The 25,173-nt window shown below is 24.1% G+C and overlaps 1 protein-coding gene across 2 annotated transcripts in view; it reads right to left on the bottom strand.

Annotated features, from left to right (window-relative positions):
* LOC129607081 (myb-like protein D) overlaps positions 1-25,173 on the bottom strand; it is an 81,811-nt gene that overhangs the window by 28,132 nt on the left and 28,506 nt on the right. Inside the window, exon 2 of one of the 2 annotated variants that reach the window (XM_055517797.1) lies at positions 19,551-20,667. The gene's annotated coding sequence lies outside the window, so the exon portion shown is untranslated. Of the gene's footprint in view, positions 1-19,550; positions 20,668-25,173 lie in introns of those variants that run through there. The other variant, XM_055517798.1, reaches the window with a different exon arrangement.

The raw sequence follows: 25,173 nt of genomic DNA, 5'->3' as shown, positions 1-25,173 counted from the left end.
TGTATACACATTACAACACTATACACTACTCACTAGTATATTTGTTGTTGTTTTCTTCTCTCTTTCTAAAAATATGACGAGGTGAAAGAAAACTACTTTAAAAACTTATTCTCTTATAGTTTTATTCAAATTTTTAAAGTGTTGTGTATAGAAAGAAAAAAAAAAAACGAGAGAGAAAAGAAAAAAAAGATGAACGATTTTGTCAAAAAATGTTAATTTGAAAGTTTTAATGAAATTTTTTAATTGTATAAAAAAACAAAAAAAACAACAACAACAACAAAGAAAAAGAATAATAATTAAAATACTTCAAGAAAAGTTTAATTTTTTTTTAATTTATCATAAAATAAAAATGTAATTTTAGAAAATACACTTTAGCGATCTAAAAAGTCAAAGTAAAAATAAAAATAAAAAAAAAACTTTTATAATAACAATTTAATTTTTTTGCTTATTGAAAGCAACTCGTACATAAAATTTATAATTTGTGTTATAAAATTTCAAAATTTTTAAAAAAATTCTGCTTGAAATCATGCTTTTCAAAATAATATTAAAAAGATACTATATAGAGTCGAGATTCACTTGAGGCCGAAAAGGCCTGTATGCATGCTTGGTCGACAATTTAGAAATTATTTGTCAAATAATTTTAGAACCTTAGCTTTTTCGGACGTAGCCTGTTATAAGTATTTCCAATAGAATAATGAGACTTTGTTATTGAAGAAAATCACAACTATAAGAAAACCTGCTCAGGAGTTAATCAAATTTGAATCAAACTGATTTTGATCAAAATAAATTAGTAAACTAGCTTAAACTTTTTGAATTGCTGAAAACGCATTTTATTTTACAAAAAAGTTTTATTCTACTCTCATTTTTTTCATAATTTCACAATATCACACTAATGTTCGTAAATATCACATTATCATATTGCATATTGTTAGGAGTAAAGCAAAAATTAAAAGACTTTATCAACATTAAGAGTTGGATTTAAGAAATATGTTAAATCAGATGTAATTGTTATGTTAATTGAAAATAGATTGTCGAAAACTAAGATTAAGTTAATTTTAAGAACAGAAAAAAAATTAAAAAAAAAATTTTTTTTTGCTCTAATTATTAACAAAACTGGCCACTTAATTAAACAACTTACAATTTTAGAAAAATTAATTTAAAAAAAGTAATAACAAAAAACTATTTAAATTTAATGATCAGTTTGGCAGGCACAGAGCGATATCTACTTTTATGAAATTCGCTCAAAAATTTCACCATTTCAATTTTTTATTTTCGAAATTGAAAAATTATCGCTTACCTATTTTAGAGTTCAATTGGCTTTTGTTGGTGATTGCGTCACATTTAATTCAAAAAAAAAACTGACTTATCTGACGGTTCAGAAGTTATAGCGCAAAAACCAATTTTCTTTAGTCTTTTGAAAACCTTGTTATACTGAAATTAAAAGTCGACATTTTCATACCTAAACGAAAACGTGTTTGTAATAGTTCTGTGCTGCGGTATAGTCTTGTCGTGGACAATTATTACTAGTGTGTGAGCATATGGGCAACTACATGTGACCAATAATGTGTCAGAAATACAAAAAATATCGAAAAACCCTAGAACGCAAATAAAAAGAAATACCATTTCCAAACTTCTGAGATCGAATGCACGCACAACGGTATCACTAGTACATGGATGGTGTTGTTTCTAAATTACAACTTATCAAAACTTAATCACCATTTTCTAAATTTATAATTTTAATAATTTATTAAAAATTTTGTTTTTCATAAAACTTTTTCATATTTGAAAACAAGAACATTCTAATGTACATGATTTTATCATGAACCCCATATGTCCTTTAAGTAGCACGTTCAACATGATAATAAAATTAACTGCATAGCAAATATCAAAATTGAAATTCAAAAAAAAAAATAATAATAATACTAAAATTTATCACACAAAAATATTACGTGTACCATAGCAGTTCCTTTTTTCTATCTAGCGCATCGTTATAGTGTAAGTAAACAATTTAGTTTGTTTTTATACTTTAATAATCACAATGAAATCACAACTATACACATACAAAAATAAGTTATTTGTTCAAATCTATGTGATACTTATTTTTTATTATTCTCACATACATACTTTGTGCATACGAGTATCATTATGAAAAAAATATTTTTTAAAATTTTCAAAACTTAAAAATTTGAGTCCTTTTCAAAAAGAGACAATAAAATCATATCTCTTTTACATAATATTTAAAAATGTTCTGTTAAAATAAAAGGATGTCATCTATGCACATTTACGAGTACATATACATACATATATACTTACGATATTATATTCAAATGTTAATGCTATTATTATTACATATTTAAATATTTATTCTACGATATTATTTTTAATATTTTTAACCTTAGTACAATGAAAATTTCAAGGAGATTGTAATTTTTGTATTTTCATTAATATTGAAAAAAAAAACAAAAGAAGAAAATAAAAATGAAAATTATTAAAAAAAAAATATTTTATAGCTGCACTTTTATTTGTTTTGTAAGTAGGACATTCTTTTTTTTGAAAAATTTTTGAAAATATTTTTTTATTGATCTTGTGTTTTTTTTTAATTCGTGAGCTCGTTTGTTCAATATTTATTCATTTTGACAAACAAAACGAGTTTTAGTCTTCTCTTTTACTAGTTTTAGGTGTTCTTAGACAATTTTTCAAAAGAAAAAAAATTATTACAAATCATTGGAACAAAAGTATGCAGAGATCTTGCCAGCTTAATGAAAAGAAACTAAACTAGGGGTTTAAAAATTAACAAATTGGCTTTGTTAAAAAATTTGCTGTTTTCTTACTTTTTTCTACAAAATTCTTAGAATGACATTTTGAAATGTGACCGAATAATAAAATTCTTAAATTTTTAACAAAAAAAAAGCAGTCAAACGCAATTTTCTCAAAAAAATTTTTTTTTAAAATCGATTGAATCCTAATTGCAGTGGGAATTACAATTAACAAAAGCTTTATAACCTTTAATAATGACAACAGATGTCTTCATTTGCATTGCAACCGATAATCGAAAAAACAAATGTCACGTAATTAATAATGTCAATTACCGGTCGTATTGTTAAAATTTTTTGGCCTTTCGCACTCTAAGAAATTTATGTCACCCTTGGGACTGAGGGAACGGAAGTTGGCTATGCTTAGTCGTCCAGAAAGGATGGGCAGGATGGAGGACGGGTCTGTCATTTATGCCTGGCGGAGGATGAAGGAACATTTATTATGTGATTGCGAGGCAGTTACTCACCTGCGACGGCGGTATTTCAGGGGAGGAGGGGGGTTTTGTGGCCTCGTGAAGGATCTCGTGGCTTGATTGGGCTGTCATACTGTGGTTTGTCACGGGTCTGAATATAGGGCTAATTCGGGTGGGGATGGGAATCACAAAAGGTCATATAGGTCGACGTAAGAAGGGCTTAAGGGTCCTCGGTCCCCCATAGGGAAAAAAAAATAGTTGAAGTGGATAAGTAACTTTATCTAACGAAATTTAACTCTACAAATATTTAAATTAAAAATAATTAAACCAGCTATGAACTGGTTGTATGCAAAAGTTTTTTTTAGCATAAGTTGTTGATTTTCGGTAAGTGAAAATAAAAGTTAATAAATTATTGCAAAATTTTCACAAGTAAAAAATTTTATTTGAAAAAACTTTCAATAGGGAGGCAACTGTTACTTGTATTTTTTATTAGTTTCTGCTCTTCCTGAGCTCTTTTTTAACAAAGCTGATTTTCTTCTCACTTTTAAATTAAATCGATGTTATTACCGTAAACTAATGCTTATATAAGAAAAGTTGAATAGTTTTTTCCAAAATTCGTGATAACATTTCGTAAATAAGGTTAACACGAAGCAGATACACAACTGGTTTATTTTTAACTAGTCGGTTCCATTCTGAATTGCCACTTCGTTTATAAGCCATGACATTTCAAAATAAGGCAAATTATAAGATTTTCAAATTAAAAAATCTTTTAAATTAAATTTCTAATATTTGGCAATGTAATTTTTTAAATGCAATTTATAAATTTAATGATTTAAACATTCGTTATCACATTGTCATTAAAAAAGTCACCTAAAATGGTTAATGGCATTCTTTTTGTATGACGGAAAAACTATATAATAATGACTATCTTTTTAATTTCGGCTAGCGGCGAGGCGGCATGATCACGTTTGTATACTCATTCAAAATAAATTAAATTCGTGCATACAAGTGCATACACAAATGCTTGTATATAATATGTAGTTGTATTTTAAATTACATTCAAATTTACAACTACCTATACATAATATTGTGAGTATGAGTACATAATATTGTGTGTATGTAACTGCATTTATTTTATCTTACATTCAAGGTTTAATTTTAAAATTCATATTTGATTTATTTTCTGTTACAATTAAATTTGTTTTTTATTAAAATTTTTTGAATATTTTAAATTTAATTAATTTTAAAGATTTTAAAATTTATCAAAAATCAAAAAAAAAATATTAAAGCCTTTTTGAATTTCTGCATGAACATAATTTTTTTTTTTGAATAAGCAGAAAAACAAAACAAAAACTTGTTTTGAGTCTTAAAATCTTAAAAGTTTTTGTTACCATATACCAAACTTGTGCATAACAAGAAAACTATTCTTTGTTTTAAAAAAAAAACAACAAACAAAAAAAGGAAAAGAAAAACTTATCTGGAAAAATTCACTTTTTTTTTGTTTCTTCTTTTTTTTTTATATACACAAATTTACATTTGAAAAAATTTAACATTTAAATAGCTAGAAGGAAAATTTAAAAGTAGTTATTCGTAAGCTTCAATAATAAAAAAAATTTAAACATTTTCTTTTCATTCCATTTTCATTTTCATAGAATTTACTGTTATGTAATTATATTCACGTTATTTTTATACAGAGATTATTGTGCAGCGTAATATTTAATTTTTGTTTTCACATGCATCGAAAACACACAAATAATTTAATTTTTAAATATTGTTAGTGACAAGATTTTTCATTTTCAAATGCAAATTTAAGTAAAAAACTAAACATGTTGCACATGTATTAAAAAATACTTTAATTTGATCAGCACATAACCGACCGCAATGTATATTGTCAATTGTTAGTTTAGCGAAAGTGTTACAAAAGAGTACGAAAACGAGTTTTAAACACTTGCTTGCAATTTTAAAGGCAGTAGCAAACGTTCAGTTCACATTCCTATAAAAATGTAAATTTGACTATTAGCAGTGTTTCGTTTTGTTCCATTCGAATTCCCTGAAAAGTTCTGCAGAAAATTTCAGTAACAACAAAAACTCAAATGTTAAATTTCAAAAAATTCCATCAATTAGTTCCGTAGATGTGGTAAAAATTGTAAAAACATTTCGAAATTAATTCAAGCAATTCCGATTTGTTGGTGCTGAAGTTTTGTCCTTTACATATATGAGGTATCTATATCAGTGACCATAATACGAGCTGTCACATTATTTTATTATAAAAAACTCTGATGAATTCATAAGTATAAAAAGGCATTTTGCTAGATGAAGAAACTTTTGCAAAGTCTGTTGTATACAACAATCTTAATGCACGTGCAGCAATTCTGTTCATTATCACACTTGGTGAGACAAAAATGAACCTTGTCACTCAACACAATTCTGTAATAAAAAAAGATTTACTCAACTTAAAAGTAAATGTTTAAATAAATTTTAAATTAAATTTTTGTTTGTTCCAATCGTGATACTCTTTCCATAATAAAACTCCAAAGTATCACTAATACATACAGAACATTTAATGACAAGTAAAATAAAAGATAAGATAACTCATGTCTCTATTAGAGTTCACAGTGATTTTAAATAGATGGTCAAGAATCCTTCCCTAAGAATCAATAAATAATTTGTTTTTTATTTGTAATTTATTTAAAGTTCTTTCACAAATTTAACTACATTTTTCTAAAAATTATCTTTAATTTTCTAAATAACTAATCATATTATATACTATTATTGATAAATTTTATATATGTATGTCATATTATTAAATATTAAAATTTTATTACCCTTAATAACATTTAAAATAGTTCAAGTTATTTTCATAAATAAATAATGTTATCATGTCCTTCAATAGTATTTTATAAAAATTAAAAAGGACTCCATTGAAAATTCAATTTTAATTTATAATAAATATATAGAATATGTATGATGTATGCATCCTTGTTATACGATAAAGCATATACAAACATACTATATGCATACCAATGATATAAAATGAATATTGTATGCATACATACATATAAATATAGTATTATTATTCGTATATAAATATGTATGTATATATGACAGTATTTAACCAAATAAAATTTAATTTATAAATCTCTAAGGATGCAATAAATGACATATATGAACAAATTCACAAGTGTATATTAAAAACCATAAGATCATTTTTTGAAATTACATTAAAAAACAAAAATAAATAAAAGAGTTTGGGTTGAAATTGCTATTATCCTTATAATTTTATTGAATGATATGATAAAAGAAAGAATTTAAGGAAATAATATAAGGTGAATGAATATGAAAGTGGGTATGTTTGTGTATTTACTTAATTTCGTGAAAATTAATTCTACAAAGAAATTTCGATCGGAAATATATAAAACGTAAATTAAACAATACAAATTTGTAAATTATATGAAAACCTTAACTAATTATCATTATAATTAAATTGTTAATTAATAATTTAATTAGCAGTTTTAAAGTTTTCCCTGCCTTGTTTTCAAAATTAATTATATTTTTCAATATATGTACAATATATTGTCTAATAATGCGCTTTTTAAACAAGAAAAATCAAAAAGAAATATTCTATTCCCCTAAAAGTATGCAATGATAGTAACTCTTAACGAATACGTTTACTAATGATTTTCGTATTACTAAAAGTGGCATTCCAAAACTATTAACTAAATTTTTATTTCCAAGACGAACGGACGGACTATCTGCCTGTCTCAATCAAGCCTTACACTCTCACTCAAATCCACCGAATTCTCACAAATGGTTTATAATAGTAAATTGCAGAACTCTATTAAAATTTAATGATATTATGACAGCATGCTTATTAGCTGTCAAAGAACTTTTAAAATTAATGTTACAAGTATTTGCAAACTTTTTATTCTTACTTACGAAATTTCGTTTTTTTTCACTTAAGCACTGTAATATTTTTCGTAAAATACAGAATTGAAATTGTATAACTCAATTACTACATATTATTTCAAAAGCAATTTCGTTGGAATTCATAAACTATTAAAACCATAATTTTGAAAATATGCACAAACCAGTTATGGTAATATGACCACCATTTTTATAAAATTTAACTCACACTATAGTAGCAAAATTTAAGTCAGCTCAAATAAAATTTCGGAAATAATTTTTTTCATATTATTTCAGTCATTTTCAAGCTGTAGTTCTCAACTTGGTATTTTTTTAATGTGGTACTTAAAAATTAACTCCAACAACAATCAGTTATTCATACGGATATACGATATCATACAAATGCATCTTTATCATTGAGTTGACATGATATTTCTTGATTTATCTTGGTCAGAAGAACTCGGTTAGCAATCGACCTATAGCGTATTGATTCCCTTCTTTTTGCATTTTTAAAGAAATAAATAGACCAAATAATGCTGCCACATCATAAGTCACACCAAACAATTATAATCATTTATCCTTTAAAATAAAAGTAAATTAAATAGTATGTATATGTTTATAGATCAGTTTTTCTCCTTTAATGACAAACTTTTTCAATTAACATTTCCAGGATGGTAAAGATATAATGATAGAAGTAGGCGTAAAAGCCGCTGCAATTTAACAATTATTTTAATAAAATAATTGAAAGAATCATAAACACTGTTAAGCCGAATATTTTTACATGTTGAAATTACTTCGAATATTTGCAACTTTAAGTATTGCCACACTGATAATTTAAAATTGAGGCGTTTCCACTGAAAAACCCGATAAATTTTCTCTTCTTTAAAATTTTAACAATAATATTACATAAAAATAATATTTTGATTTCCAAATAATTATTCATTTCGAACGAATCAATTATTTCAATTATAAAAAAAAAAACAACAACAAAACCCCTATTAAATAATTCTCTCTTGACTCTTAAGTATTTGTTCCAATTTTAACCAAAAAAGAGAAAAATTACACTAAAATTATAATTACACAAATTTGAATAACCTTTAATGCACAAACCTTTCTTTTTTTATAGCTCCTCCATCATAAAACAAAAATTCATAAAATATTAATTCAAAATAATAAAAGGATTTAAATTTTTTTTTTTACTTTTCAAAATTTTTTATGCATTTCACATTTAAAACGCTTCTTATTACAATAATAACACAAAAGTAAGTACATTCATTATATACATTACATACATAATATTTGTATACATTACATTCAAAAATTCAACTTGAAAATTTTTAATTCAGAACTCTAAATTACTAACTTATACCAAATTTAATATGCTTTTCAAAAAAAAAAAAAACAAACCGCAAGTAGAAGTTTACCTTCATGCTAATGACATCATAAGTTTAATAACATTTTTTATTCTTTTATGACTAGTTAAAGTGCATAACAGAGAGAGAGAGAGAGAGAAAAAAAAAAACAAAATGGCATTAGAATAATAGTAATAGGGTACACCTATGTATATGCACTCTTATTAAAAGCAATATAAAAAAAAATTAAATGAAGATAATTAAAAACATACAAACAAATCCTTCAAAAATGTATGTATATTATGCACTCTCTCCCTCTCTCTGTATACATAAATATTACAAATTTCAAATATGAAAAAAAAAACAAGAAAGCACTTTTCAAATATTCTTTTATTTTAATTGCATATTACATTAGAGGGCACTAATTAGCTTTCATAAACATACAAAAATTTTGAAAAACAAAAAAAAAAATCACATTTTCGTTCTTTTTGTTTTATGAGTATGTATGATTTTAATTGCATTCTATAAGGGGCCAGTCATTTGAGTTAAAGTTTGTTAAACACACACACACTCATTTACATTTTAGTTCATAATTTATTTTATGTATATAACTATAATTCTATAATTATTATAAAATGAGTGAACAACAACATTCACCTTACATACATGATGGAAAATTTATAACGAAAAACCAAAAAAAATAACGAAAAAAAAAATGAATCCTAGCAGGTAATCTATAAGTAAGTTTAAATAACTGCAGCAATCCTAAAACGTATATTTTTTAATATTAAATGTATGTGTGTATATGTGTGCATGTGTGTAAGTACATAAATGTAATTTTGCAGTTATTTATTTAAATATTTCCTACTACTGTTGATGTTTACCTTCACATACTTACCTTGTTCTTTTTCGTTTGTTTTTTTCTTATTTAATTTTTTTCTTTCTCTCACTCTCTTCTTTTCTTCTATATTTATTTAAATCATTTTTATTTAGAAAATTAAATTGTTTAACCAAAGTAAACTTTTCCTATTTTTTTTTCTATTTTTTTTTTTTTTAATGAATAGCATTTGCAAATTTTGAATTTGTAATGAAACAAAAAAAAAAAAAAAAAAAAAAAAAGAGAGAAAGAGAGAAAATTATTGTGTATTAATCATATAGTGTTTCTGACATTATGTCAAATTTTTACGAATTCAAAAAAATGAAAAAATTCAAATATATTTGAGATACATGTAAAAATTCCGCACAAGAAAAAGGTAAAAACTCCTTACTTATTAAAATCCTTACCGTAGATACAAAGGACCGGGGTAACCATGTTATTGAAATAATTTTGTTTTAGTATATTGTGTCGAACTAAATTAGATTATTAATTTTATCTCTTGAAATTTATTGAACAGCTTCTTGTATTTTAAATTTTCAGAATGACATGTACACATCTATACCTATAAGTCAGTAGGTTAATCATAAAAAGAAAGTTAATCATTCGAAAGCATAAAAATAAATTAATCCGTTGAAGCTTTTACTATCGATTACAAACCCTGTCATACTAAAACTAAAAATCGATAGACCTGGTCCTGTAGTGGTTTTATAAGAGGCATTAATATAGTTTTCGGATTTCAACTTTGCTCAGGAAATCTTGTGAAAATAAGCCCTATAAGGCCTCTGATCCCGATATAGGGATTTAGAAAAACTATAGATTTATGCAAGATATACAGATTTTGTGTAACTTAGATATTTGATAGATTTTAGTAGGTTTAAAAGAAAATCACGGGTGATTAAGGTCACGGGAAATCTTAAATATGAAAAAAAATTGATATAATTAATGTATGAAGGGAAAGATTGTAAAACATTCGAGGAGTTTTTTAAAACACTAGAATAAATTAATAAACACAATGTCATCTCTTTTCTTCGAAGATCGCAGTAATGCTCAACAAGTTAACTAGTACTTCGGACGTACTAAATCGATTTGATGGTACTGTATCGGTTTTAACAATGCGAACAAAATTAAAAAAATTCAAAAAACATAAAAACTCATGAAATCTGCTCGATTTTTTTCCATTTTTAAAATTACAAATTATTTACATAAATCCAATATGTAATTAAATGACACAAACACTTAAAAACAGAAAATCCAGAATGCAATTTTTCATTTTGCAACATGCAACGAATATGAAAAAAAAATCTTATTAAAAAGAGCACTTCAGATTCATTATGATGAATAAAAGAACAAAAACGTACATGCTTATAAACATATACATATACACATATGTATATGCACGAATTATGTGAGGTCATCAAAAAATTTTCAAAGATACCGAAATTTATTTGCTTTTCATTAAAATACCAGAATAAAAAAAAATTCATAAAAATTTTTCATACTATTACTTAATATAGAAAATACCATAAACCTAGATGTGGATGAGTGTGCATGGACAGAATATGTAAAATAAAAATACATACGTGAATAGGAATGTGCACAATACAGGTTTAAAAAGTACACTTCATACATTCAATCGAATAAAAACTAAAATAAGAAGAAGATAACAAGAAAATTTTTGGAATACAATGTTACTCTTAATTCGAGGAAAAATTAATCTATATTCACATAATAAAAAGATTTCATCTCTCTTCAGTTTTTATCTTGCAAATCCTTCATACATAAAATCATTTTTACCGACTACATTCCATAAGGTAGGTATTGTAGTCGATGATGAAATCATCGAATTTCACTTGTCGAGACGTAAATAAACTAATTTTGGAATTTATGTATGTCTGTTTAACTGTCAGTCTGTGAATTCTTGTATCTCAATTTTGTTAACTAAAATTATTTTGGCAAAAATATCTGAGTTTGTTTTCGAAATGTGATAACTTCATCAACTTTTTAGAGGATCTTTGAAAATAATTGGACATAATTTCTTAAAGTTATATAATATATATATGTATACATGCTCCACCTGATAATGTGACAAACTCACAATATATCCAGCGAAATCATTTACTAGCAAATTAACTTTTACTTAGAACTAAATTTATATTACAAATTTTGGTTATCTATAAAATAATGAACTAACCGGGAGTAACTGCTTAGAAACCCAACTATTAATTGAGTCGCTTTTTTACATTATGCAAACAGAACAGAATTAATAAAATTTCTTGGAATTTAATTTTGACTACTGCTTGTTGTGAACAAAAATTAACAAACGAAATTTTTGGAAAAATCTTATTTCAGCAAGGGAAATTTCATTACGAACCAAGTTGATATTTTTAATGGTAAGTGAATCTGGTTTATTACTTACCAGTTTCTCAAAATTTGTAATAGATATTCGAAGAAGACTTGCATATAATTATGTCTAACGTTTGAGCTACACCAATAAAGGTAGAATTTTCAGAAAATACACAATATCAGCGGTTATGTGCTGACCACATCAGATTTTCTACATTAAATTTAAGAAATTTTTCCAAAGAATGTGTTTTTTTTAAAAAAAATATTTTGATATTAAAATATAAACAAAAACTTTAATTTGAGTGCATTTAATCTTTTCAAATAACCAAAAACATAACCATTTGTAAATCGTTTTTATTCTACCTTTTAAATAATTTCGAAATTATTAAACGATGACTAAATGTATATAAATAATATTTTTATATGAATCTTTAAATTCCTTAAAAGCGGTTTTTGAGGTTATAAATATATTTTTTTGTATTTATATGTATAAATGTATGTAGATATGCATCGAGCACAGCATCATCATCTTTTGTATGCATTGGCCTGGGTAAAACACAAAATACCAGTTAAATAACTATAAATTTTATTAATGGAAGCAATAATAGCATTTTTAACACAACCAAAACATTGGTGCATTCTATAGGTTTTTTCAGCCCTTTTATAAGTTTTTGTAATTTTTATAAAATTGAATAAACGTTTCTGTGCATTAAGTGTTTATCATTTCAAAAACATAGAGTGGGAAAAAATTACAGTAATTATATCGAAAAATGAATAACTCACAGAAAATAGAGAAACATATAGAATCTAAGAATGTAGAATCTATGAATGCAAGGAATGCAGAAACATACCTGCATTTACGAAAATTGTCATTGACACCACTCGAATTAAGATGACACGGAATGCAACGGAATTGAAAATTTGCAGAAAATTTATATTTATCAAAGTAATCCGTCGGTTAAATTCGTCTGTTGGTTCGAAAATTTACAATTTTAAGCAAATCGACTCAAAGAAAGGATCATATCTAATTTTTTTATACACAAAAACTCAAATGAACAAATTTGGCGTTATTTATAAAAAATTACTTTCAACGAGATTTTTGAATTTGCCTTTTATTTCTAAATTTAAAGTTAAAAAAAAATCAAGAATTGTAATTTGCAGTACTTTATATCGTTATTAACGCGTCATCTCTTCAACAGAAACACAATTTTTTACTACAAAAATCTTAAAAATAATTTTGTCTTCTTTAAAATTAATATCGAAAATATGCAAACATACGTTCTTTCTAAAGCTAAGGCAACAATTCCCATATAAAAAATAATTTTTATATAAATATGATAACATAATTTGAACACTTGTATGTATCTGTGTGCATTATTATCATTTTGATATGTACAAAGATTTTTTTTAAGCTTTTTACGAGCGAGTAATCAAAAAACATTATGCCGGTTAATCTGCATTAAATTATTTTCATGTTTTACGTCATATTTTCCATTTTATTCCAATAATATTTTTGAATGTTTCTTTCCACAAACCGCCACCACATTGTGCACAATAACGAAAGTGTTGTTTCCTTATCAAATTTTTCTTAATAAAAATTTAAGAGACGTTCACATTACTCGTATATATAGTTCAAAAAATGACATAAGAACTTGTTAAGATTCTGTAAGTGCTTAGGAGAAAGCAATCATATAAATTTGTATTTGATCATAAGGTGACGTTTCAAAAATAATGGAAATTCTGCGCAAAGTACCTAATTTATAAGTCAAAATAGGGTCAAAATTTCATCCTAATTAGCTCAATCACAACTCAGAGGATATTCAAACTTTACTTTTTAAATTTAATACTAGTGATTAAAGTAAGATGGCTACTATCTGAAAACAATGCATAAATTAATTTGGCGCACAATTTCAACCTCGCGGTTATTTTCATTGAAATTTAAGCGTAATTCACAAACTATATAGAATGATACGAAAAACAAACGAGTTGAGCGCTTCAGATTTTGCTGCTTTCAATTTAAAATTTGATTAACCGCCTCAATTTTCGCATATGAAAAAATATTATTTTCAGTAATCAATTAAGTAAGGTAACAATGATATTAATGATAATTTTAAACTTTTCAATTGCAACCTAGAAAACAGATAATAGTGCAATCGATTACGTGCTGTTCTCATCAATTTTTTTCCTTCTTTCGTTTTATTATTTAAAATTTTGAATTAAAATAAAAAAAAAAACGTGAATGTATCAAATAAAAGGGGATTAATTGAATGATTGAAGCTTTGAAAAATTCTACATTTTTTTTTCAAAAGGATGATAACAAAATGTTTTATTTAAGATGAATTTATGAAAATAATAACTTGTACCTGGCCAAAACCTATTTTAAGAATTCTTTGTCATAAAATCTTATTTATTTCTTTCATTTTATCGTCTCTTTAAGACAATAAAAAAATGAATATTTAATAACAGTCTGTTTGCAAAACTATAAATTTCAGGAAAAAATTTACTGACAGAATATTTGAAATTTGGATTATATTGAAATTTGAATCACATTGTTATGAAAATTTATAAAACAATTGATAAGATTGCATACAAGTTTATAAAGAAAATACTATTTCAGGCAAGATGGATCTAATATGTAAATTTTAATTTCCACACAAGAAGAAAATAGATATTCTATTTTGAGCTTTATTGAGCAGAATGAGTGCTCAATGAGTGCAAAATGAGTCCGTTGGTTTATTTGGCCTTCGTTCCAAAGTATTTTGTAGAGCATTATAAATGCTCTCTTATTCACAAAAAAATCAGTTGTTACTTCCACATTTATTGAATAGACAAATGATAAAAAGAGAATATCGATCAGGGAACCCATAAAAAACATATTTTTGTAAATTATTTCGGAAATTCTTTATATTATTTAAATTTACTCAATAATTTTTCACAATTTATTTAAATTAGTGTTTTAAATATTGTAAAAAGCTAAACAATTTAAAAAATTTTCAATAAAATTTAATTATCTTTTATAATTTAAAATGGGTATAACAATATAAGTACGTTGATAGAAAAAATTATAATTATTTAAAAGAATAACAAAAAAAAAATGTTTATAGAAAAACAAAAAAAAATTTAATTAAAATCAAGTTAAAACCTTTTAATAAATTATAAAAGGAAAACATCACCATTTTAAATTTAAATTGACTATTACCAATAAATAAATTTAATTTTTACAAAAATATTCAATTTTAAAACAATTTAATTTTAGAAAAAGAGCAAAGCAACTTTTGCGTATATCATATTGTGTACGTTGAACAGATTTTGGAATAATACGAAAATTAGTCAGAAAATCAGAAATTCAAAATATCAAATCCTGTACAATATTTAAATACAATATGAAAAACATAAAATTGAATAAAATTTAAAAAAAAAATTTAGAATTCAATTATTACGCACACAAAAAAAAATCACATTAAAATCAGAACCAAATGAGTGATTATTTGGCGCACGTTGCATACGTTTAGTATGAAATCATAAATTAAAGGAAGCATAAACGTTGTATGGTCGATTCGCGGGTAATCACGTAAACCATTTTTATTTTTAGATCTTAATTTTTATTTGAATTTAGAAGAGCTCACAAATTTGAAGAAATAACTTGCCGAAATATTAAAATTTTGCAAATTATATAGGGCAATATTAAAAAAGGGGATCTCTTGTTTTTGTGAAAAAATTTAAAAAAAAAATTTTGCTCTGGCAAAAAAATATTTACTGAAGTCCGCAAATTTTTTGACCTCCATAACTTGCTGTCAAATAGAAAAATTGTGGCAAGGTTCGACAAACAAACGCAGTCATTATTTAAACAAAATTTCCCTATAATGTTCTGGGGTAGCAAATGTACGTCACGGATTCTTTCTCTGTTTTTCTCTACGTTTAAAAACAATAAGTTGTCAAAATTGGAATTTTTAAAACTTAAGAGTTTATTGGCTTAATTTAGTTTATTTAATTGTTAGAGCGACATAGTGATGGAAGATAGATAAAAATGTTCTTCAAAAAAAAATAATTTGCCTACCACAAACACGTTTGGGTATAAAATTGCAGTTATTTCTCTTTAAAGGGAATAAACAAATTTTATGGTATGCCTGGCTAACGAATTTTGCATAGTTAAAATATCTCCCACAATGCTATTAAAAGTATATATACGTACATATTTTATGAATTTGCTTTACATTCATCTGCATATATTGCAAATGCTTTTCAATTATTTAATAAAAATTTAGCTCCAGAAATCGGATTATTTGCAAAACAGTGAATTTAAGAAGTTATGTGATTGTTTGTTCCCAGAGCATAAAAAATATGTGTAGAATTTAAATGACAATAGCGATCGAAATAACAAAACTAAATAGCATAACAAGCACATCCTAAAGTATAATCTTTAATCACAATATTTATTTTTCCAAGTTGTCGTTTTCATTAGTAAATTACAGTGCATTTATTGTTGTAATTGTGAAGTGTATTTGAAAATAAAATAAGTATTTCGGCTAAAATTCATAATACTTGCGTTTCAATATTATTTAATTATTTGAAATAATATACTCTTTTTCAATACAAATATTTCAAGTCCCTTTATTTTCTGTTTTCATGTTAATAAAATGGTATAAATGCATACATTCTTCCATTAATGAATGAATACATATGTTGTACTTATTACCCTATATGTTTTAAAAATAAAAAATCATAAACTAATGCATCTAAATCAGGATTGTTTGAAAAATTTTTTATTGTATTTAAAAATTTCTTTTGAATAGAATTTCATTTTGCATTATATCGATTCAAATACTTGCACATGAAATTAAATTAGTATAATATCTGGGACAAATTTATACAAACAAAAATTATCTTTATTTTTAGTAAAATAAACAAAATCATGTTCATTGTTTTTAATTTTATAACATTTTTATAAAATATTTTAAATGAAATGTGTTGTTACAAAAGAAAACCTACAACAGTCAATTTGTTTCAATAGAACAAACAAGATTTAATTGTGATAAAATTTATTTGATTTGCATAATTACGTTCGTAAAATATTTGTAATAGGTGCCATATTTCTATGATGTAGAACATTGAAAAGCTCGACCAAACTTAAGTTACTGGGAATCTACCTATAAGAAATTCGATCCAATACAATCAGGACAAATCCTAAAGAAACTCAATATCCGCCACTTACCTACAAGCCCCAAGCCTTTCTTAATAAATAAACCCATCAAAATAATTTTGCAAACCAAAAACAATCAGTCACACAACGAGTTATTTTAGTTGAAGGGATTAACTTTTGCCAAAAATAAATTTATATATTTAACTGATTTTTACAGTCACCTGCTAATTGAATATTTGATGCTTATTATTCTCTTCTCTTCGTGCAATAAGACGAAAATGTTATTAAAAATTTACAGTTTTTTTCAACAAAAATAAAAATAATTATATGGTAACACTGTCGTGTAGCATTCTAAATGATTAGAACACTTGCATATTTATATATTACTTTTACTTACGTGAATGAACATAAAATGTTATAAATGCTACACACGCACACAAATACATACATATTTAAAAATTATTTTAAATACTGAGCAAAAAAAAAAAACATTCTCTCTTTTATTATATTTTCCCCTTTTTTTATTTTTTTTTTTTTGAATGAATTTTTAAATTTATTATTTTGAATATAAGAGCAACAAAATGTAGGTCGGTCTTTCATTAAAACTATAATTACAGTGATCACGAGTGCATAAGAAAATGAAAAATGAAAAAAATTTTTATTCAAATTATTTTATGACTCATGAGTCAAATTATTTTCTTAGTACGAATTTCTTTGTGAAATAATTTTTTTTTTGAAAAAAAAAAAATACTTTTAATATAATGAAATATAGTGCCATCATTTTTTTTCTCATTGAACCGCTTGAATAATGTAGAAAAGCCTCGCAAAAAAAACATGTCTTCTGTTATATATAAATTCAATTTTTCTGATGGAAGAGCGTCAATAAGAAATTTAGTTTTTTACGAGCTTTCTATAATAATATATTCATTAAGCCACCAACGCTTATAACGTGATCTATACTCGTATGTACATATGTATATAAAAGTAATGTTCGCTATAAAAAAAAATATTTAAAAAAAATTATTAAGAGCAGAATATGTTACTTATACGTACATACGAGTATATGGAAAATTTTTATGAATTTATGAATTAGAGGAATTTGAATGGAATTTTTCAGCTATAATGTTGAAATAATTTAAAAATTTTTCAATTTATATAAGTTTAAGTTTTATAGTATAATCTTCTGTAGTATTTTAGAATTTCTGTAATAATTGCAGTATTTATGCAGCAATTTTATTAGGTGCTTTCGAAAATTTTCCGAGCTCAACAAAATGTTAATAAAAAGCGAATTATCAAAAGAAACAAATCAAAGCTTGGATTTCATTAATAAAATAAGTTAAGACAAATGATTAACCATTAATTTTGCTTTAAAGTACCACCTCAATATTGACTTTAAATTGACAAATTTCATATGTAATTGGCTATTTACATTTTAGTTATAACATTACGGCTAATGAAATTTTGTTGAAAATTAGAGATAAAATATCATAATTAAAAACGTACCAGTGAATGTTCTGCATATAAAAATTTGGGCCAAAATACCCGAAGTAAAGACTTTCACAATAAACAGAATTTCGATCTTTAAAAAAACATAAATTTTATAATCAAATTAAATACTCACATAAAATTCTTCTAAACAGAATTTTTCTATGGCAAAAAACATTTCTTTCGCACAAACCGGTTTTACCGTAACAGTACAGAAAACTGCAAAACACAAAGCAATACTATCTTTAAAAAATTTTCCAATATTTTTTTGTAAAACCACTTCATATACTGAAAGCCACAGTAATACTGATTTCCGGGTAATGGTTTTTTTTTGTTTTTATTAATAATTATAATTTTGCATGTTCTGACATGCATAGATAGGACAATACGTGTATAGTGTCTTGGATATTTAATGGTCAATCAAATCTAATATTTGAACTCGAACAAATGTATTATACATATATCTCGATTAATTGAATTGAATTCAAAATACCTAAGTATCTCAAACGAATGCATAGAAAATCTATGCAATTACTTTTTTTGCTTTCGGTTTATGGAAATAGTATTTTTTACTTTCAACAGGAGGATCGTGTGTTTTCGAAGGAATTTAAATACAATATTAAAAATGTTGTGCTTAATTAATGAATATTGTGCCTATTACACTAAAAACTTCATCAAGCAAATACAAAAACAAATGAATAACGATGAAAAGAACGAGTTAAAGGCAGAAGAATTTAAAAAATTTTTGTCCTCGAATTGGACACGAACCAGTGATCTATCGCTTTCTATATGAATATAAACAATGAAAAACTAAAACAAGAATTTGTTAAAATAAAGAAAAGGGTTATACTTAACTATAAGTAAATAGAAGCTTTTTCATTGTGTCTTTCTTAAGTGAAAAGTCAAGTCTGTGTTTGTGTTTATTGCATAAACGCAACATTCTGCTGACAGTTTATCACAATTTTATTTTAAATGTATTTTAAATGTCGACCATACTTGTGAAGCATATTCAAGATGAGGCGGACCAGGCATGTGTATCTATGAAGAAATTACCGACGAATTGTTTCAACGTCACATTGCTTTATACTTTATTATAAAATCTTAATTAATTTTTCATACTAATTTGAAATTATGTTATATTAGCAAGTTATAACTTTCTTTTTGAGTTTATATATTAAATAAAATTTAGAAAAAATAAAAATAATTATAAAATTTTGTACTTACCTTTTTCCGTCTCAGATTTACTATAAAATTCGCCATAATCCTTTTGAAATTTGTTAAAAATTTTTATTTATTTGTAATTTAGTTGAACTTTTTGTATTTTCTTTTTCAGTTTTATTTTTAATTATTTTAAGAAAATTAGTATGTAATTTAATTATTTTAAATTAGTTTTTTTTTTCAAATTTTTTTATTTTATTTAATTATTTTATTTTAATTTATATTTTTCATTTGCACTTATGGTTATGATTTTTGAATTTTAATTATATTTTTAGAGTATCGTTTTATTTATTTATTTTATTTAATTTTATTGTTTTTAATATCAATATTGAAATTTCATTTAATTAATTCTATATAATGATTTATTATAATATTCTAGATATAATCAAAATTGTTTATTTTTCTGAATTTTTGTTTATGTTTTTTATATTATTTTTAGGTATTTATTTTATATAATATTATGTATAGAAACTACTTTTATATTATTTTATTCTAAATTTTTTCTTGATATTTATTATTTTTAAAAACAAAAAATTAAATTATTAAATTAAACAAAAAAATAAACAAAATTTCGGCTTGTTTTTTTTTGTTTGGTGAATTTCAAATTACAATTTGTAATGTTGTGTTTGTTAGTTTAAAAAATTTTTTTAAAAGTGTTGATTTTTTAATGTGAAATTTTTCTATTATTTTTTTTAAATTTCAATACAAAAAATTATCTATTTCCTATTTTTTATAACTATTTATTTATTTTTCTTCTTTTTATTTTATTTTATTATAATTTAAATTTAATTTTTTTTTCTGACCCTTAATTTATATTTATGTTAACTTTTTGTTTTTTTTTTCTTCAAATTATTTAATATTTTTTTCTTCTTTTTTTTTTACTAATAGTTTTATGATTATTTCACTTGTGTTTTTATATTTTTATTAAATTTTATTATTTATTTAATTTATTTCAACTATTTACTTATTTATTTTATTAATTTATATATGTATTTTTCGCTATTTAACGTTCACTATTAATTGTTTTTATGAATTAATTAAGTTTTCTTTTTGTTTTTTTTAATAAACTATTGTTGTATTTAATTTTTATATATATTACAAAATTATGGAATATTTTATTAAACTAGAATTAAAAATAAAATATAAAAATTATTTATAATTAAAAAATTGAATATCGGGGAGACCCAATATAAAAGTACTTGAATTAAATTTTTTGTAATATTTTTAATATCTTTGTAATTTTGTAAAAAATGGACATTAAAAAATATCCATATTATGTATAAGGCGTATTTGATATTGAGGAGAAAAAGAAAATCTTTTAGTAGTGTTTTTTTTTTTTAAATTTGGAAATTTTGAGGTTATGTTTCACATTATACAAATTCGATTTTATTGAGCATGAATGCATTTCATCAATATTTTTAGCACAAGACGACATAAGTTGTTCCACAGGTCATTTGAATTAGTTCCTGTTCTTTATCTTCAACTTTGATTAAGATTATATTTAATATTTTTAATATATGTTCATATGTACACAAGCAGATTGAATCGATGTACCGTTTTATTCACAACAGTCCTAAATAGTTGTAGAGAAGTTTAACAACCTTTTTTGAATTAAAATCCATTAATTACATTTCTCTTTCAATATGCATGTATCCACCAAATTAATGAAGAAACACAATTCCATTTTAAACGAGAATTTGATTTTTTAATTTTATTTCCTATTCTTCTATAAGAGTTACACAATAATGACACGATTTGTAATTACAAAATCACAAATTAATTTTATAAAAAATTCTTATTTTAAAAGCCGGACAATATTAAAAATTCTTATTTGAAAATTCCAATCAGACTAAAAGAGACTAAAAATTTTTAAAAATTTTTATAAAATTCTAGAAATTTCTTTTTTTTTATGACATTTAATTCAAATGCTAATATTAATATTTTTAAAAATAATGTTAAACAAAGCCATCTAATACATATTTTTTTAAATCACACTTTTTTAATGCCAAAAATTTTTTAATGCCAATAATATAAGTTGTGAGGTGAAAATCTAAAATAAATGCTATTTGGTATCAAGCCTAGCAGCAAATATTAGAAATTTTCTTTGTTATTACAAAGTTTACTCCTAAGTTTTGAAAAATTTTAATGCCGCAATATTTTTTCGGAGTTTCGAATAATATGTATTCAGTTTTTGTAAAGAAGTTCTTCAATCAAATTTATGTTATGAAAATATTACTTTTGAAGAAAAAATTCTACTATAATATTTTTCAAATATGCAGAGAAATACTTTATTTTTAGTTTTTCAATTAAATAGGCTTAGAAAATGTTGTATACGTAATAATTTGAAATAAAGTCCGAACAAATAATTTTAACTCAACAAAAAATTTTACACTTGATTAGTTTACAATAAAACTAACTTTTACAGTAAAATTAGAAAATTTTTTAAAGTTTTTTTAATAGAATTTTCTGGAAAACTTTAAGAAGTTGTTTTGGACAATTAAAGTTGAGCTTCCAAACACCATGATGCTGCAACCATAAAATTTTTTGAAGAAAATTATATTTATTTGGAATTCAATTAAGTTCAATAAATTTTAAAATTTATCATACTTTGTTTAAATTAAAATTTTTAAAGAATTCCTTTGAAATTTTATTTTATTAATAAAAAAAATTAAAAATATTTAATAAAAATTTTATTTTTATTAAGAATCTACAATTTTGCACTTTTATTGCGTATTGAATCACTTATACTGTGTGTAGATAATATTATTATAGTTGTATTGTTTATTGTTGTTATTGCTGTTATAAATAACATGAACAAGTGTTAAAAGTAATCACTCAACAGATGTTTACATAGTTTTAAATATATGTATGTATTTATAATTATTAATAGTACATGTTTTTTAATCTTTTGTGCAAAAAATGCTTTATGAATTGAAACAATTTACTTATTTGTTTTAAATATAAAAATAATAATATTTTTATACTATTGCAATTGTTTCAATTGTTTAAACAATTTTATTTAAATAATTATACAATATTTACAAAAGAAACTATTAGCAATATTACGAAACTAATAATATTTTTCTATAAAATTGTCATAAATTCTGTGATTTTTTATGATCCTGATGGAAAAGCTATTCAAGTCCTAATAGCAAAATTCAAGTGAGTTAAGTTTAAAGTTAAGATTTTATTTAAGTAAAAAAATTCTAATAGTTTCAAACTCACTGTGGTATATTGAAAAAATTTAAAAATATATTTGTATATAGATTCAACTACTTAAACTTAAAATTTACAACAAAAAAATTTACCAGTACCAAATCCATCTGAAAATTAAGAATTTCGTGAAGTAAAAACATGAAAATTGAAAAAAAATTATTTACTGGAGTCTAAATTATACTTGGCCAATAAAATTTCAAATCTATATCAAAAATTTTAAAAGCAAACAGATTTAAGAAAACGAACGGAACAAAGTAATAAGCACTTTTCTCTATTTTTTTAGTCAAACATTTAAAATTTACACTTGTTTTCTTGTTGTTAAGAAAATTTTATTTAAGGAGTTCTCCCTAATGTTGACCGGGGCTCCTAAACGAACTAACATTTCCAATACCATCTATCGTAAAAAATTGTTTATTACATTAAAATTTATTAGCAGATCTTTCTAAAAAAATAAGGAAAACTAAAACAGGAAATAATTTTAAATTACACAAATAAAATTTAAAAAAATCTTTAAAATAAATTTTCAACGTTATACACGTATGTTAAAAAAAAAAATTATACATTCAAAGAGAATGAAAACAAAACTAAAAAGGAGCAAATTTTAGTCTTTTACTACAAACACACACACGACATAACCTTATATTCCTTTACCTTTGTGAAAAGAAAAAGTAAATATTGCAAAAATATTCTATTTTGTATTATGTAAACGCTTGCAACTGTAAAATCCGTGCAAAAAAAAACAAAAAAAATCTTTATCAAACGAATATGAAAAGTATGTCACACACCTTTCAATTTCTTTCTAAATAAAACTGTAAACTTCTATTTGTCTATATGTGTATACACGTATGTGTAATCAGGACATAATTAACATAAAGGAAGAAAAGTATACATACATACATACATATGAGTATGTACGAAATTTTGTTTCTTTTCTATAATTTTAAAAAGTTGTTTGTTTCTCTCTAAAAAATTTTCTTAATACAAAGTAAAAATGTAAAAGTTTAATTTAAAAATAAAAAAAAAAAGCTTAAAAATTCAACAAAATTCGTTTGTATATAAAATTTAGTTATACAAAATTGTAAATTTTTCATATTATTCAATCAAAGTTGCTGTAACCGAAAGTAAGGACAAATTCTAAAAAATTAATTTACTTTCTTTTTATTAACTTACTTTTTATTAACTTTCTTTTTATTAACTTACTTTTTAATTTGTACAATTACACGTGCCATAATTTAAAATAAAGCACTACTCGACTAACTCAATAACACGCCCGAACATCTATTAATAAGGTTCAAGTTCCAGTTAAAGGTAATTAGAGCTTACAAAATTAGTCTCCTAATTTGAATTTTGTTTCTAAGCATGTACAGTTGTAACTATACATAAGACAACCATATTGAGAAATTTATTTACCACCTTAAGATTGATCGGTTTAATTTGTCAGATAAGCAAACCGACGTTTTTCTGAAAATGTCTGCTATTCTTTAACATTTTTTTAACTCTTTATAAACATATATATTCCAGTTCAATTCACTATCAATAGTTAGTCCAAAATAGTTGCGGCTACTCACTTATTTTACTCAAGCTCCGTTAAATTTAATGTACAAATTTTTATTACTATAATTACTAATCAACACGTATTTTGTTTTCGCTACAGTTATTGTCAGTTTATATTAGTAAACTATCGCTAAATCATCTTCATGCATAAATATTTGTCCATTGATATTTAGGCTACCTATTTCATTTATACATAGTATAAAAATAGGGTAGGACCAAGAAAATTTCCCTGCACGACTCCGTAATTTACTTTTTGTTCTTCACTTTTCACTTCATTAATTTCAAAATATTGTAATCTATTCCTTAAGTTATTTGTAAACCATTTATGGCCTATATCAATAATACGCATACTGTAGGGGACAAAGAAAACAATTCCAATTTTTCCTTTCTTCTTGTGTTGTTCCTCAATGAGTGTCAACATATCCAATAAAGTCGAGTTTTTGTTAGACTTGTATCTGAACCCATAGTTTATTTATTATGTGTAATTTGTTTAGATATTCCGCAAGTTGTGGATGGTTTAACGGCTGGACACGTAAACAACAAAAAAAATGCATAACATCTTACAGTATAGATGGTCCTATTTCAATCTTCATAAAGGATTTCACAAGTCGATCTATGATGACGAAAAAAGCATGACTAATGCAATGCAGTTAACACTAGGTAAGAAGAAGACACTTGTATAATGAAAAAACAATTTTCTAAATAAAAATGTTTTAGTTAAACCACTGACCATGTAAGAGACTTTTACTCATGAAAATTTGGAGCATCGACAAAATAATTTCACTTTTAATTTCCCTTTTACACTAAATCAGAACAAAAGGGAAACCTGTTATTCACTCATTTAAATGCTATATTATTA

Source organism: Condylostylus longicornis, unplaced genomic scaffold (genome assembly GCF_029603195.1).
Source record: "Condylostylus longicornis isolate FDR11 unplaced genomic scaffold, ASM2960319v2 ptg000026l, whole genome shotgun sequence".
NCBI lineage: Eukaryota > Metazoa > Arthropoda > Insecta > Diptera > Dolichopodidae > Condylostylus > Condylostylus longicornis.
This window is presented reverse-complemented; position numbering and strand designations above follow the sequence as displayed.